Source organism: Odontomachus brunneus, unplaced genomic scaffold (assembly GCF_010583005.1).
Source record: "Odontomachus brunneus isolate Ranch 3 - 2012 unplaced genomic scaffold, Obru_v1 Obru_scaffold_016, whole genome shotgun sequence".
NCBI classification, from domain to species: Eukaryota; Metazoa; Arthropoda; class Insecta; order Hymenoptera; family Formicidae; genus Odontomachus; species Odontomachus brunneus.
This window is the reverse complement of record NW_022639466.1, coordinates 1,459,001-1,473,167: the sequence shown is the minus strand read 5'-3', so window position 1 is coordinate 1,473,167 and position 14,167 is coordinate 1,459,001. Positions and strand designations below refer to the sequence as shown.

The window sequence follows — 14,167 nt, the reverse complement described above, 5'->3', positions numbered from 1 at the left end:
TGTTATTAAATTGACTAATATTTTTGCATATCTATTTTTTTTTGTTTTTTATTTAATACAAATTTGGTCTAGGATTTCGGTTCTAAATTTGTGTTTCGATCTTCTTATAGTCTGAACTTGAATCCAAGTAGTGCGGTTTTGAGTTTTCAAATCAGAATAGATCTCGTCATATCCGAATAATCAGATACCCAAATATTACGTCGACATTCGCACGTTGAAGTTAGTATCGCGTTAATTAACATTCATCTCTCCATTTGGGACGCCGAAACGTAAGCAGTGATATATCATATATTTCCAGGTGAGTCGAATTGTTTATTATGCAGAAAATTAAAATGCCGAATAGAGGGTTACCCACCAACGGTCTTGATGTTTGACATGTATTATATGTAGAACTAACCGTCCTAAGTAACAATCAAGAGGTTTTAGCCGTCGCTTATTGTTTATTAAAAAGTTATTAACAAAAGAAGTTCTATGAAACTGTTTGCTATATTTTTATGTATGTAAAAATGTACTTTTTAAATTTATTAAATATACACTGTGTTGCAAAATTACGTCCTATTTATAGAACTTCTTTTGTTAATAATTTTTTAATAAATAATGAGCGACGGCTAAAACCTCTTGATGGTTACTTAGGAGCATGTTCTTGATAATATATGTCAACATCAAGATTATTGGAGGATAATCCTCTATTCGGGATTTTTATCAAATTTAGTATTTATAATCCGACATTTCATTAACAATTGTAACTTCAGGAATTACTGGTTACTCGTTTACTTGTACTTATTTCTTTCGTGCTTTCCTACGCCGCACGTTATATTGACTTTGCGAGCATTTAACACGTCATATGCAATACAATTAAATAAAGATAGTGCATTTTGCACGATAGCCTAAGCACACGTGCGATTATACGTTGAGATTACATCTCGATATCATGATGATTAGTTGCGATAGTACGGTATTAACTCAAGCGTCGGTCGTTAGTCTCGGCGTTATTTCCTCGCAAAGGACCGTTAGGAAAATGAAAATCACAAGACCTGTTCCTTATTATAATATCATGATATTTATACTATTTATATATTACACTATTTAGTACTTATATTATTTGATTAATATTTTGATATTATAATATTTAACTATTTACATATATAATTTTTATAATATATATATTATAACAATTGGTATGTATTATAATCCTTATGTGTTACAGCATCAATTTGTACACAGAGAGAACGATTTGGTTGAATCAAATAAATACTTTTTTGGAATAGTCCAAACAAATTTTTTGATTAATCGAACAAAATTTTGTTTGAAGCAACAAAAATATTTATTTGCGGCTTAGTTCCAAAGAAATATTTTTGTTATGTCAACCAAATAATTTGTTTGGACTATTCCAAAGAAATTTATTTGATTCAATAAATCGTTCTCTCTGTGTACTCATTTATTATTCCTCCCTTTATTCACGATTTTTTAACGATTTAATAAGAATAAGTATCTCAATCCTAATTATACAAGAAGTAACATAGAATTCTAAATAAATAATGAGAGAGAGAGAGAGAGAAAGAGAGAGATTCCGAATGTCACTAGATGATACAAGACGATGCATAAATAATAATATTGTTCCGAGAACAGATGTTTTTTTCTATGTGTAAATCATACAACTTTTACACACAATGAGTATGTCTCGCGTTAACTGACAACTTTCAATATTATACCATATTAGGAGCCAGTAAAAGACATTTCTTCCTCGTTATCGTCACAAATCTAATATCCAGACTATTTGTTAACACATGCACCTTCTATATCGTGTAAAAATGTATATAATCCACGCGAATAACGCGAACATAACGCGCGTCAAAAACACCGCGGGCGGTCGGCCGAGGACGCCGTGTCTATTTGAACGCGTGACGTCACAATTTTTGAAACCGCCACCTCGGTTCTCAATCGTGAATCGCGATCGCTTTCTCGTTCCTTGGTCGTTTCACGATCCTGCGCGCTCACGAGTAGGAACAAGCGTCGAAAACGGTGAATCCGGCGACGGGCGAATCGTTTCGGCGTGTCAATTACCTCCGGCGAACGCAATTAACGCGTCTTGCGATATCGTCACTTGGCCGGTGGTCGGTGCATCAACGATAATCGGAAGAGCCCTTTCGCTGAGACGCGTGATGCAACTGGATCGCGATCACTTCCACCCTCGGCTTTTCGCGTCGTCCTGTCCGTGGGCGAACGAGGACTGTCGAGTCTAACAACAGGTAATCGTTTCGGTGCATCAGTGGGCTCAAACGACCGCGATTATCGCGGCCATGGACATAGTATACATGGACTCTGAGTACCCTATGTTCTGTCATCTAATAGAGTGAAGCCAACATCTAGAAAGAGAACTATAGAGGGTTATAGAGGGCTACAGTTTTCTTCCTATTTTGTCACTTTTTTGTTGCGCGTGCATCCATTTCTCGTTTCCATAATATTATAGAGCGCAACAGCACACCGACTGGACTGGCAAGTCAAAGTCTTACTTAAATTTTATTACACACTTTGTACAGAAAGAGACAGAGAACACAGAGGGGCTGTACATATTGGCTTCTGGCCGTATGCGGAGTCCATGTATATTACGTCTATGATTGCGGCTCTCGATATTCGTCGCGTCGAGTGAAAAGAGTTTATTTTTTCCAATCGCGCGCCGCGGAACCGAATCGCGATCGCCTTGCGTCCTCCGCCGCCCTGTCTGTTTAAGGAAATCATCGAGTCGGACAGCTATGTCAGTGTATTGAGTAGATTCGAGTAAACGTGCTTCTCTCTATTCGTCACTTGGTGAGACTCATTGCGTCCACGGAAGCGTCCGTTATTTTCTAATACGCGCGTTGCAAGGCGCTCGTTCGCTCGACGATTATCCCGAGCGCCATCCGACATTCCGTGTATCGAGACGAGCGTTGTAAGGATATAGTCACGGTGGATTAGAGATTGGTAATTTTGCTTGTCCGTGATATTCGCGCAAGGCGGTTATCTGCTGTGATATCCGCCGCGATTGATGCGGCCTTTTTTAAATTCCAACGTCAGTTGAGAACTCGACAGGTAACGACCATTTGCGACTAGTTCTGTAATATTGGATAAATGTAAGGACAAGTATCCTAGCTTAAAGCGTTAAGAAATTTTGTCGTTATTAAATTTATCTTTTTTGAACGTATTGATTTTTTGTGAAGGCTTTTGAAACAATAATAGCCTTAAATCAGACGAAATATATATTATGCTTATTTGTCACAGTTTTAAGTCATATCTAACAAACATTGCAGATATTCATAAAACTATTACTACAATATGCTATTTCTATTGTTGACAGAGTGACCAGCACTGAGCCGTACTTCCTGAGTGAAGGCGCATACTCGCCACCGGATGAGCTTGAAAATACTCGCGAAATCGTTCTGCATGTGATAACCATCGGAGCTTTCATCGAAGATTCGTCACTGGTGAGTCTGATTCAAATGAATATTATCTTCTACGGAGTTGCGTTACGCACGATTCACTGACAGATCCATTGCATAGAAAGTTGTTGACGTATCGCCATAAATCGTTAAAAAAAAACGAATACACTGTAGGAAAATATCTGAAGAATAAGAAATATTAATTCGGTGTACTGATAATATATTTACTTAAATCTGAATTCTTTTATCTAAATAGAATAAAGAATCGCTTTCGTAAAAATTTCAATATTTTCTTAGAAAATTTTGGAAGATGTTTTATATCAAACATCTAATAAATATGTTTTAGTTCTTAAACATTTTTCCTCTTAGTATAAAAATTCTTAAGTCGAACAGAATCTTATTAAAAAAGTCACGTGGACGAAAAAGACTAATCAAATTTCATGCGGCGTTAGCCCGAGATAAAGTCGGTCGAACTTTTCTTTTTAACATTAACCCCATTTTCAAATCACTCGCGGACATGGAAGCATCTTGCACTGCTCCCAGTTTTGAAATTACTTTTTAGCCAAGAACTTGTACGCAACTAGCGTGGAATTATGGTCCACGTAATGTTCTTCACTCTCGTAGTTTCAAATGGCATACAACATCGTATCCTTAGAGGCCCTTAAAATTTTTGCCGACCGATCGAATGGCTTCATGCTGGCCGGCTCTCTCTCACTCTCTCTCTCTCTCTCTCGTACACGCGAGTACCAGCTCAATAAGCGGCGCGAATAGCCGTATAAATAAAAACACGGCTAATTGCGAAGTGCGCGCGCGCGAGCGCGGATGCCGGTCCATCCGTCGACCTTTCTTATCTGACGTGAGAGCCGATTAAAATTACGTATAGCCATGCAGGCTCGTATCCGCGCCGGTCTCGCACGGCGCTAGGGCTATCTCGTGGCCCTCTCCTCGGGTCGCTAATTAAATGCAACGGCTAATTAGATAACTGATAAAAGGTTATGGCGAGCGGCACGATGTACTTCGTGCTCCTCTCTCTTCCGCGCGTCCCTCCTCCCTTCGCCACGGCCTCGTGCGCAAGTTCTCTCTTCGCCATATCCCTAACAGAAAGAGAGAGAGAGAGAGAGAGAGAGAGAGAGAGAGAGAGAGAGAGAGAGAGAGAGAAAGAGAGAGAGATCCTTTCGCTCCCACCTACAAAATCCGCTGAGTTCGTTTCGCTGAAATCTGAAACTCGACTCGAGTTCCACGGTCGATGAGGTCCCCGTGACCTTGAGAGACTCTTCGGAGCTTTCTCTCCGAATATCCTCGCGCGGAAGATGACTGGCGTGGGTAGCTCGATATCACGGTCTATGTTCGCTTCAGGTATACGTATGTGTGCTTGCGCATACGCGTGTTTGTGCGTGTGTGTGCCTTGTTCAAGAGTTGGACGTCTATTTAAATAGACGCATAATTCCCAGTAAATAAACAGTGTTATATAACGCGGAACGTGTATTGTAGCGTAACACGAGAGAAGAAAGTAAACAGTCGTAAAAATAATAGAAAATAGTCAGAAATACGCATCGTGGGTTGAGTCGTGAGCAATTCTTTTTTTATCCAAATTCATTTTCGTCACATTTGATATATCTCACAACGGGACTCGGTCTGATCTTTATTTATTGATACTGATTCACGGATTAAAATTAACAGATGATTTATCGGCTTCTGCATTCGAAAAAGAGAAATCAATATTCCCTCCTTCGCGGTAGATGACTCGCAATTAATGTTAGGCATATAAATTGATTAAATTTTTTTTTCAATTCGGCAAATCAATGATTGAAATTAATTAATCATCATATTAAAAATCATAAATAATTTCATCGATTGATGGAATTAATTATGAATTGAACTCTGATATGATTGATTATACATTTATTAATATTCAACATCGTCAATTAATGAAATTGTTTGTATGACGAGACTGATTAATTTTTATTATTAAGTAGCTGATTATTTTAGTCAAAGAAAATTTTAATTATTGCATAGTCAATTACATCAAAGTTTGAATAATAATTGATTTTATCGATCAGTGAGGTTATCTGTGACTTTATATATGAGGATTGATTAATTTTGATGATTGATTTGCCGATTATCTTAATGAAAAAGAATTTTAATCAGTGTATGATCAATCACATCAAAGTTTGTGTAATAATTAATTTCATCAATCGATATATGTAATATGAAATTACTTGTGATTTTATATATGACGTTTGGTTAATTCTGATTACTGACTTGCCGATTATCTTAGTCAAAGAAAAATTTTAATCGATCGATCCTCAACACTGCTCACAACTCGGTCTGATCCACTCGGTCTGATAGAACTGCTGGTGTATGTGTTACAATATATCGTCGTTTCGCGACACGCGATCGATGGGGATGATTTATCGCAATAATACATTCTATTTTAGTTCGGTACAGTTATTATCGCGGCGCGCGCCTTACGGGAGACGCGAAGCATCGATGATCGAGACGAACTTCCTTTCGAGAAAGTGCTCCCTCGTTGTTTATTCTGCTACGATAACAAGTCTTGGAACTGGTTAGCATCCCGCCGCTTCGTGTGCCTCATTACCCGGCCGAAGGGCTTGGTATTTTATTTACGCGTTTATACTCGGGTACAGTTATTATAATTGCTTGTCGCCCTTGCGTGATTTATGAAGGCTCGGCTAAACACTCGCTCTTGAACGGTTACGTCCTGCTTCTAATAGCTACCGTGCCACCTTACACCGCGCTACACGGCACTCCCAATAAACGAAGAAAAATCCGCGCGTGTTCGCGCTTCTCTCTCCCCTCTCTTTCTCTCTCTTCCGCCTCTTTCCTTCCCTCCTTTTCTTTAATTTTTTCTGTCTGTCTCACATAAATTTCTCTGTTAGGTTAGGTTATTTACGGATTACCGCGATGCGAGAAGTCTGCTGTGTACAATATTTCGTGATACTTTACATTCACACATTTTCTTTTCTGAATATTTTCTTCGGTTTCTTACGGTTTCTTACAATTTCAATCTAAATGCTTAAAAAGAATTGCGTTGTCTTCTCTTTTTTCTCTGATTAGATGTCATGTTTCTAAAGAACAATTTTACATGAACAAAGTATGTGCGTTATACGCGCATTTTGAATCCTTCCACGTAGTGTTTCATTCTTATTATATTCTCTTGTAAACGAGACGGTCGCAAATAATTGAGGATTAAGTTAACGCGAACGTATTAAGTATTTTGCAAACTACATGAAAGATGCTCAACTTATTCGTTTGCAATTTATATTTCTGCATAGAGAGGCTTAATAACCGATACTATTGACACGCTCGCACGCACACACCGACGTACCTATGAAGTATCTCTTTCATTTGCTAAGCGCAATTAGCACATTTCTGCGAGATTTATCAAGAAGTACAGAGAAAACAGTAGAAAAAAGAAATATACAAGTCGGAGGGAATAGAAGAGAGAAGAGAAGAAAGAGAGAGAAAGAGAGAGAGAGCGAGAGAGAGAGAGAGAGGGGGAGGGAGATAGAGAGAGACTTCAGTGGACCTTCCGAGGTGGCCTTCCGGGTACATTGAATAATGCATGCCGCATCTGACAGCAACATTGTTGCGCGGCCATGCAGATACGACACGGAAGAAATTGCCGATTGACACGTCGACGGTTTTACGAGTCAACGACTTTCGTGCATCCGGTATTTGGAAATTGAAGAAAGTCGCCGTCCATGTAGGACGCAATTCGTGAAACGCTGTCGCAACGCTCGTCGCTTCCATCGAACGCGAGTCGTTTCGAAAACAACGCGGGTTCAAAATGTAAAAGTGATTAATTAGTGTTAAGAAAGAGGAACCGCGCTCGTTTTCCAAAATACAAAAATTATTTGGCACTAAATAAAAACAGTAGCTTACGTCTGAAAAGAATTTAATGAGAGGATTTTTTCCAAAAAATTCATAGGAAGGATGATTCTAGCAATTTGAATAAGGAACATTTATCTTATACACTGAAATATCTAAGAAATGAAAAATATTTATTCGGTAGATACTTATAACATATTTACTTATATTGAAATATTTTTTATTTCATATTCTATAAAATATTTTTAAATAAGATAAAAAGTAACCTTCAGTTGGCAGTAAGGAGTCGGGAGTAAAAAAAAAAAAAATATATATATATATATATTTTTTTTTTTTAACCGAAGATATTCGTAAAAACAGTTTTTTATTCTATTTATTCTATTTAAAATGAAAGAATTCAGATTTAGACAAAAGAATTTAAATATGCATTATTAGTAATATATATCTCATTGAATTAATATTTCTTATTTTTTAAATACTTTCTCTATATTTGACGATAAAAAAGAATAATGGATAAAACTATTGAATAATGTATTTTTTTCCGTGGTGCAGCAAAATATATAATCGAATTTTTATTGAATAAAACTAGATATTAGGATAAAATAGAAAATTAGAATAATATAGAAAATATATTTCACACAGAATATATTATATATTATCTAATTTTTTTACGATATCATGTCGAAAAAAGTCCATTTATATTAAGACAGAAAGGTATGCGTATTGCAGGTGCATTGTTATACCTGCGTGAAAAATAACGTTATACTAAGTGGGACCTAATGAGAACCTTATTTAAATTACTAAAATTACCTTATACACACTCTAAAGGCGCACATGAAAAAAAGAAATTTGTTTAAATTTACGAGAAGTATATGAACGTGAAAATTCTGTTTAAGTCAATGAAATTTTGATTAACCAGAATCTTGTTTCACTTGAACAGAATTCTGATAACTTCAACCGGAATTTCGGTTTGTTCAAACTTCGTCAGATATCCGATTAATTCAACCAAATTTGTTTTTCGTATTGTAAAAATTTACACGCTTTTTTCTCTTTCAAAACAACAAAGCTCCGATTAAATACACGTTCGCTTTATTTCTATTATCCCAGTAAGAACCGATTTTTCCAGTCTCTTGGTAAACTAAGAGTCATATATCTCGGTAAACTAACTCATATATCTGTCTTTGTTTCTCCTTCAAATTAAGTAAAAATAGATTTATGATTTGATTTTTAGTTAGCTTACCAAGAGATTGGAAAAATCAACCCTTACTGGGATAATAGAAATAAAAAAGGGGACGTATACTTTTAATTAAAGCTTCATTGCTTTAGAAGAAAAAAACGTGTAAATTCTTACGATTCCACCACCTTCTCCTCCTCCAGATTAAACAAAGATGGATATGTGATTTAACTATTAGTTAGCTGTTACCAAGAGGTTGGAACAATTGGCCCTAAGTATCACAACTCGTGGCTCACCGTGACGAGATGCACACGTCGGCGGCGTTAATGTTCTCGCGGGCACTTTAAAGGACGCCTTTCTAAGAAAACGTTGCTAAATCCGCTTGCCGCGCAGCTTCGTGTCGGAGTAAATGACCATTTTTATACGGACAAGCATCTCTCGCGAACCGTACTACGCACACTCGTCGTGGTCGCGGTCGCAGTCACAGTCGCATGCGAAAGATGGTCGGTCAACTCGCAGGCACAGCAGCGAGCATAAATTATTCAGGCGATGTAGCAAAAGCGATTAATTTTATTGGCCGACGTCCCGGATATGGCTCGTCTGTACCCGTCACCGTCGCTTTGTTGCAACGTCCTATCCTATGCCCCGTGTTTCTCGATCATGTGCCAGCCAGGCTAACACCTTATTAACGGCGGTGGTTGCGCGAATGCCGGCCGCAGGAAAGTTGCGCAAAGTCACTCACTCGCGCGCCCGCGCTCTCCAGCCCCCTTCAACCCCCCTCAACCGTCCTTCCCCCCCTCTTTCCTGCGGACTAATATTATCTCTTGCATGTTGGAAACGAATCCGCGAGGCCCGCGCGCGCCACGTGTATGAAATTCGCCGCGAACACCAATATTCCCCGAGCGAGCAGCGATCTTAAGTGCGATGGTCTGCGAACGATGCAAAGACCCGCGCTCCGTCACGACTCGATATCGTAATTGTAACGATAAAGTTGCATCGGCTGAGTTGGAGTAAATAAAAGGGACGTTTTCTGCTGTCGTTGCTGTTACACTCTACGCCCCCAACAGCGCGATATCAAATTTCTCTCGGCCTACTTCAATTTGCATTCCGCGTCTTTCGACCGATGACTCACGACACAGCTGCGAAATTGACACATGGTGTACTAACGATAACGTTTCGCACGATCATTCGCGAGTCGAGATAGTCACACGTCATTCGCGCCATTAGTCGAGCAGGGGGAGCAGGAGAGAATTTCAGGTCAAATCCTCCGCGGAAAACCAACCGCTCCTTCGCGTCGAAAGCTCGCCAGATTTCAAAACGAAACGTCGTTTTGTTCACCCAAAAAGATGTAATCTTATCTTCGACAAGAATCCTCTTATATATGGCTTCGGGTGAATTCCTTCAAAAAAAAGTCAAAAGGATAATATTCGTTTTTTTTGTATATAGTACAAGTTTTAATAGAAGGATACTCAAATCCTTATGGCCACTTGGCTAAATCTGTAAGGATTTGGAGCGTATATGGTTGAAACCTGGTGCATTTTGTAGGCATACTAATGCCCATTAAAAGTCTCCATTGCACCATCCATGTAAGTCATTATAGTCAGGGGATATAAGTGGTAAAGTAGGTAAACAGCATGGCTGGATTTGTCACGTCTACAAAGAGCGACAAGCATGTCATTGGTGATGTGTACTTGACAAAGCATTATTCACACATCATCAAAACTCTTTTCTGAATATTCTTCTTGGTTTCTTAGAATTTCAAATTAAATGCGCAAAAAAATTACATTGAGTTTTTTCTTCTTTTATTTGCTTAGACGTTACATTTCTAAAGAGCAATACATATACATGAATAAAATATTTTGATGTACTCAATGAATATATTAAAAGTTTCAATTACGCTAAGTTTTATTGATAATTACTTCATCCATTTTGGGTATCCTTTCTTCTTCTAGTAAGAAAATATTCTGCTTTAAGTAAACATCCTCTTGATTGAAAAAATAAAAAAATTAGAATAATGTCTAGTAGATTTTTTATTAATAACTCACTTCATGAGAAGAGTAATATTCCATTTGGTAAGAATTTTTGGTCATGATACAGGATTATAGAAAATAGCACTTTGCAATTAGAGTTTTTTCTTTAAATGTTAGAATATTTCCCTCTTAAAAGAATCCTCTTGAGGCTACATATAAGAAAATTTCTGCTAAGGACAATATTATATATATATATATATTTTTTTTTGGTGTTCAATTTATTCGCTTTTTATATTCGACAGCGGCAATAATTATTTTACTAGAGTTCTTTCTTCGGATGTTAGAACAATTTCCCTTTTGGTAATGATATTCTTTGGAATTAGAGTTTTTTCTTTGTGTGTTGAAACATTTTCCTTTTAGAAGAATCCTCTTGAGGCCACATATAAGAGGATTTTCGTTAAGAATAAGATTATATTTTTTGAAATATTCATTTGCCTTCCGTATGTGACAACGGCAGTAATTATTTCATTAGAAGAGGAATATTCCATTTAATAAGAATTTCTATTTGGAATATGGAATTACAGAAAGTAGTACCTTGCAACTAGAGTTTTTTCCTTGAGTGTTAGAATATTTTTCCTTTGGAAGAGTCCTCTTGAGACGACATATAAGAGGATTTCCGCTAAGAATAAGATTATATTTTTCTGGTTGTTCAACTTCTTCGCTTTCCGTATTCGACTGCGGCAATAGTTATTTCCCGAACGGTGCGTGACTTAGCACGCGACGTAGCTGCGAGTACGAAAGACGTCGATGCGCCGAGCGAGGTGTTCCACGTTTTTCATCATGTGGACGCGGATGACGGCGACTCAACTTTCCCAATCCGGGTTCTCGCCGCCGATTCTTTCTATTCGTAAAAAGTGCTCGCTCGGCCACACCATAGATAGCTCTAGCGACGTCCGCCGGTATCTCGATGGTTTCCCGGTAACCGCGGGGTCAACACTCACATCGGGACATGTTTGGACGATGAGAAAACCACGAACGGAAAAGAAATTTCACGATGAGAGACCTTGAGCGGACGCACTTACGGAGCTTCGCGCGTACACCTGCGCGTATCGGAATTCTGTGATTCCTTTATCCACCAGCAGAATCAATTGTGTTCCATGCCGGAAGATCAAAATAATATTCACCATCGCGGATAACGTTTCTGACATTTGAGATGTCCTTCGCGACATCCTATGAATTTAGGCGCAACATGAGCTTTTCTATATCTCGTGAGATATTCAGTGATTTCAATGATTTCACAAGTAAATCTGTCCAAAAGACTTCGATTTCTTTCTAATTTGGCACAAATATAGAAGTACAAAAAATATTTAGGTCATAATTTTTTATTTTGGGCCACTTTGAGTTTCATGAGCAGTTTATAGCTTTTTGATGTTCTCACTTCTATCATCAACAAGTACAACAAAAATGCATAAAAAATAAAATTAAATACAAGATATAGTTAAATAATTTTAACAAAATCGGCATAGCTGAGACACGAACCATTCTAAATTTCTTTAGCCGAGATTCCAACTAAAATATTTCAAATCTGTGCTAAATTAGTCAAAAATGGTCCGAATCTCGGCCAAACTGAGAAATTATTTATATAAATGTTTTTTTCCGCCTTTTTATATGTTTTGTTTAAACATTTTATTATTTATACCAATAATTTTGCACATTTAACTTATAATCAGCAAACCAAAAACGCTTATATCTTATATTCTATTTTATTTCTTGTTGTACTTGTTGATGATAGAAGTGAGAACGTTAAAAAGCTATAAACTCAAAATAAGCCAAAATGAAAAAATATGACCTAAATATTTTTTGTACTTCTATATTTGTGCCAAATTAGAAAGAAATCGGAATGTAACTTTTGGGTAGATTTACTCAGTGGAACAATAAAAAAAATTAACTTGAGCTCAAAGGACCAAAAAGTTTCTTAAATAACATGCTTATAGTTGGAGGATGAACCTAAGGAATTTAAAAAAACATAAAACTTAATATCTTTTTTAATAATGCAAAATAAGAACCCAGACAGCACAATGTCCAAAATTGAGTTATAAGACGTTTTTAAGACATTTTTAAGACAAGTTTATAAGATATTGTCTTAAAAATGTCTTAAAGACGTTCTAAAGACGTCATGACTCGATTTTGGACATTTGCGCTGTCTGGAAAGATACAAAATTTGGATATTTAATTTTGAAACAGCTTTTTCTGCAATTTTCGTTCCACAGCTTAAAGTTTTAAGTTGTTTAATTAAAGTTTTTCTTACAACTACAAGCATATTATTTAAGAAATTTTTTTATTTTTTCATCTCAGCTCACTAGAACGGGCGCTGTTTTTCTCACCGATTGTAGCGATATTCTTCGTAGTCATAAGTTCGACTACTATTTATTTATAGATTTTTTTAAAGATCAAAAGTAGTAAAATTTAATAGTTAATATATAATGTTTCAAAACATTCGGTTGATCCATTTTCGCAAAATTAATTCCCAGAAATATTTTACATTAAGTCCCCTGTCCCCTTAAGAGCACGTTCTTTCTTAATTTATTTCTCCAACAGAGCCTCAAGTTCGCATCATTATCGACGATTTTGGACCGTTATCATTAGCGATGAACGCGAATCACGTCCGCTGAATCATACACGCGAGACTGGTCTCGCCCGCGAGTCGCCGATCGTAAATCAATTCGGATCCCTGCCTATCCGTACACGGCCGTGATATATACCGTGTGATGTTAACGCGACGTTTTCTTTCAGCGGGCGAAAACGAATTTCTCCACTTAATATGCGCCGTTTCCTAAGAACCGGTCGAAACTTTCTATCGAGTCACCCGCTTACTATTTATAGAAGACATTATCAGCCGGATGGTATCGTAAATAAATACGCGAGTAACATTTCGCGCCTACGCGAGCGCGCGCCTTCGTTTCTTACGCGTTTTTCACCGGATTCTTTGGCGTTGCGTTATCGGCGCCGTTTCGCGTGTCCTACAAATCAGCTCTACGAGATTATTATTCCCTCTTGTAGCGAAGTTGTGAAAATATCAATTTTTCTCAATTTAATGATTAATATGTAGATTAAATGTGTTTTGTAGATTGTGTATTTTTGTAGAGTGATTTGTAAATTAAGTGTGTCTTAATTCGATTAACTGACGATTGATCCGAACAAAATTAGTGGAAGAATGTTTCATTAACGATTGATTTCAACGAATTCAATTGAAGGCCGTTCAATTGACGATTGGTATGAGCGTGGAAATCGTGCAATTTACAATTGAAATTTAATTGAAGGCTGTTTAATTGACAATTGATATGAGCAAGTTCAATCAATCTCATCGAAGAGCGTTCGATCACTCATGGTTATAATTGTTTTCGTGGATAATATTCGTACCTGAAGCATCTTGACATCGTGTAAGATGCTGATGATTGAGAAGCGCTAAGCAGAGCCCGCGTTGAGAGGAACACTCATATCAATCATCACCGAACGCTCTTCGATTGAATCCGCTCATATCAATCGTAAGTTAAGCGATCTTTAATTAAATTTGCTAAACTCAGTCGTCAATCAACTGTAGTATTCTAAATACGGGTAAAATTTACTCAACTTTTCAGACGTTCTTGAAAACGTGTGTTTTATTTTTCCACTACAACTTTTTTCAACTTTGCAAAGAACATTAATAAATTCATATTCTTCAATGTTTTTTACATGTTTTCGATAAAAAGAAGTAT

At 37.2% G+C, this 14,167-nt stretch overlaps 1 protein-coding gene across 1 annotated transcript in view; it reads left to right on the top strand.

Moving 5' to 3' along the window:
* The first annotated feature begins 283 nt into the window (after positions 1-283).
* The window catches only part of LOC116841579 (UPF0489 protein C5orf22 homolog), a 473,194-nt gene continuing 459,310 nt past the window's right edge, over positions 284-14,167 (top strand). Inside the window, exons 1-2 of the mRNA XM_032809669.1 lie at positions 284-298; positions 3,335-3,461. The gene's annotated coding sequence lies outside the window, so the exon portion shown is untranslated. The remainder of the gene's footprint in view (positions 299-3,334; positions 3,462-14,167) is intronic.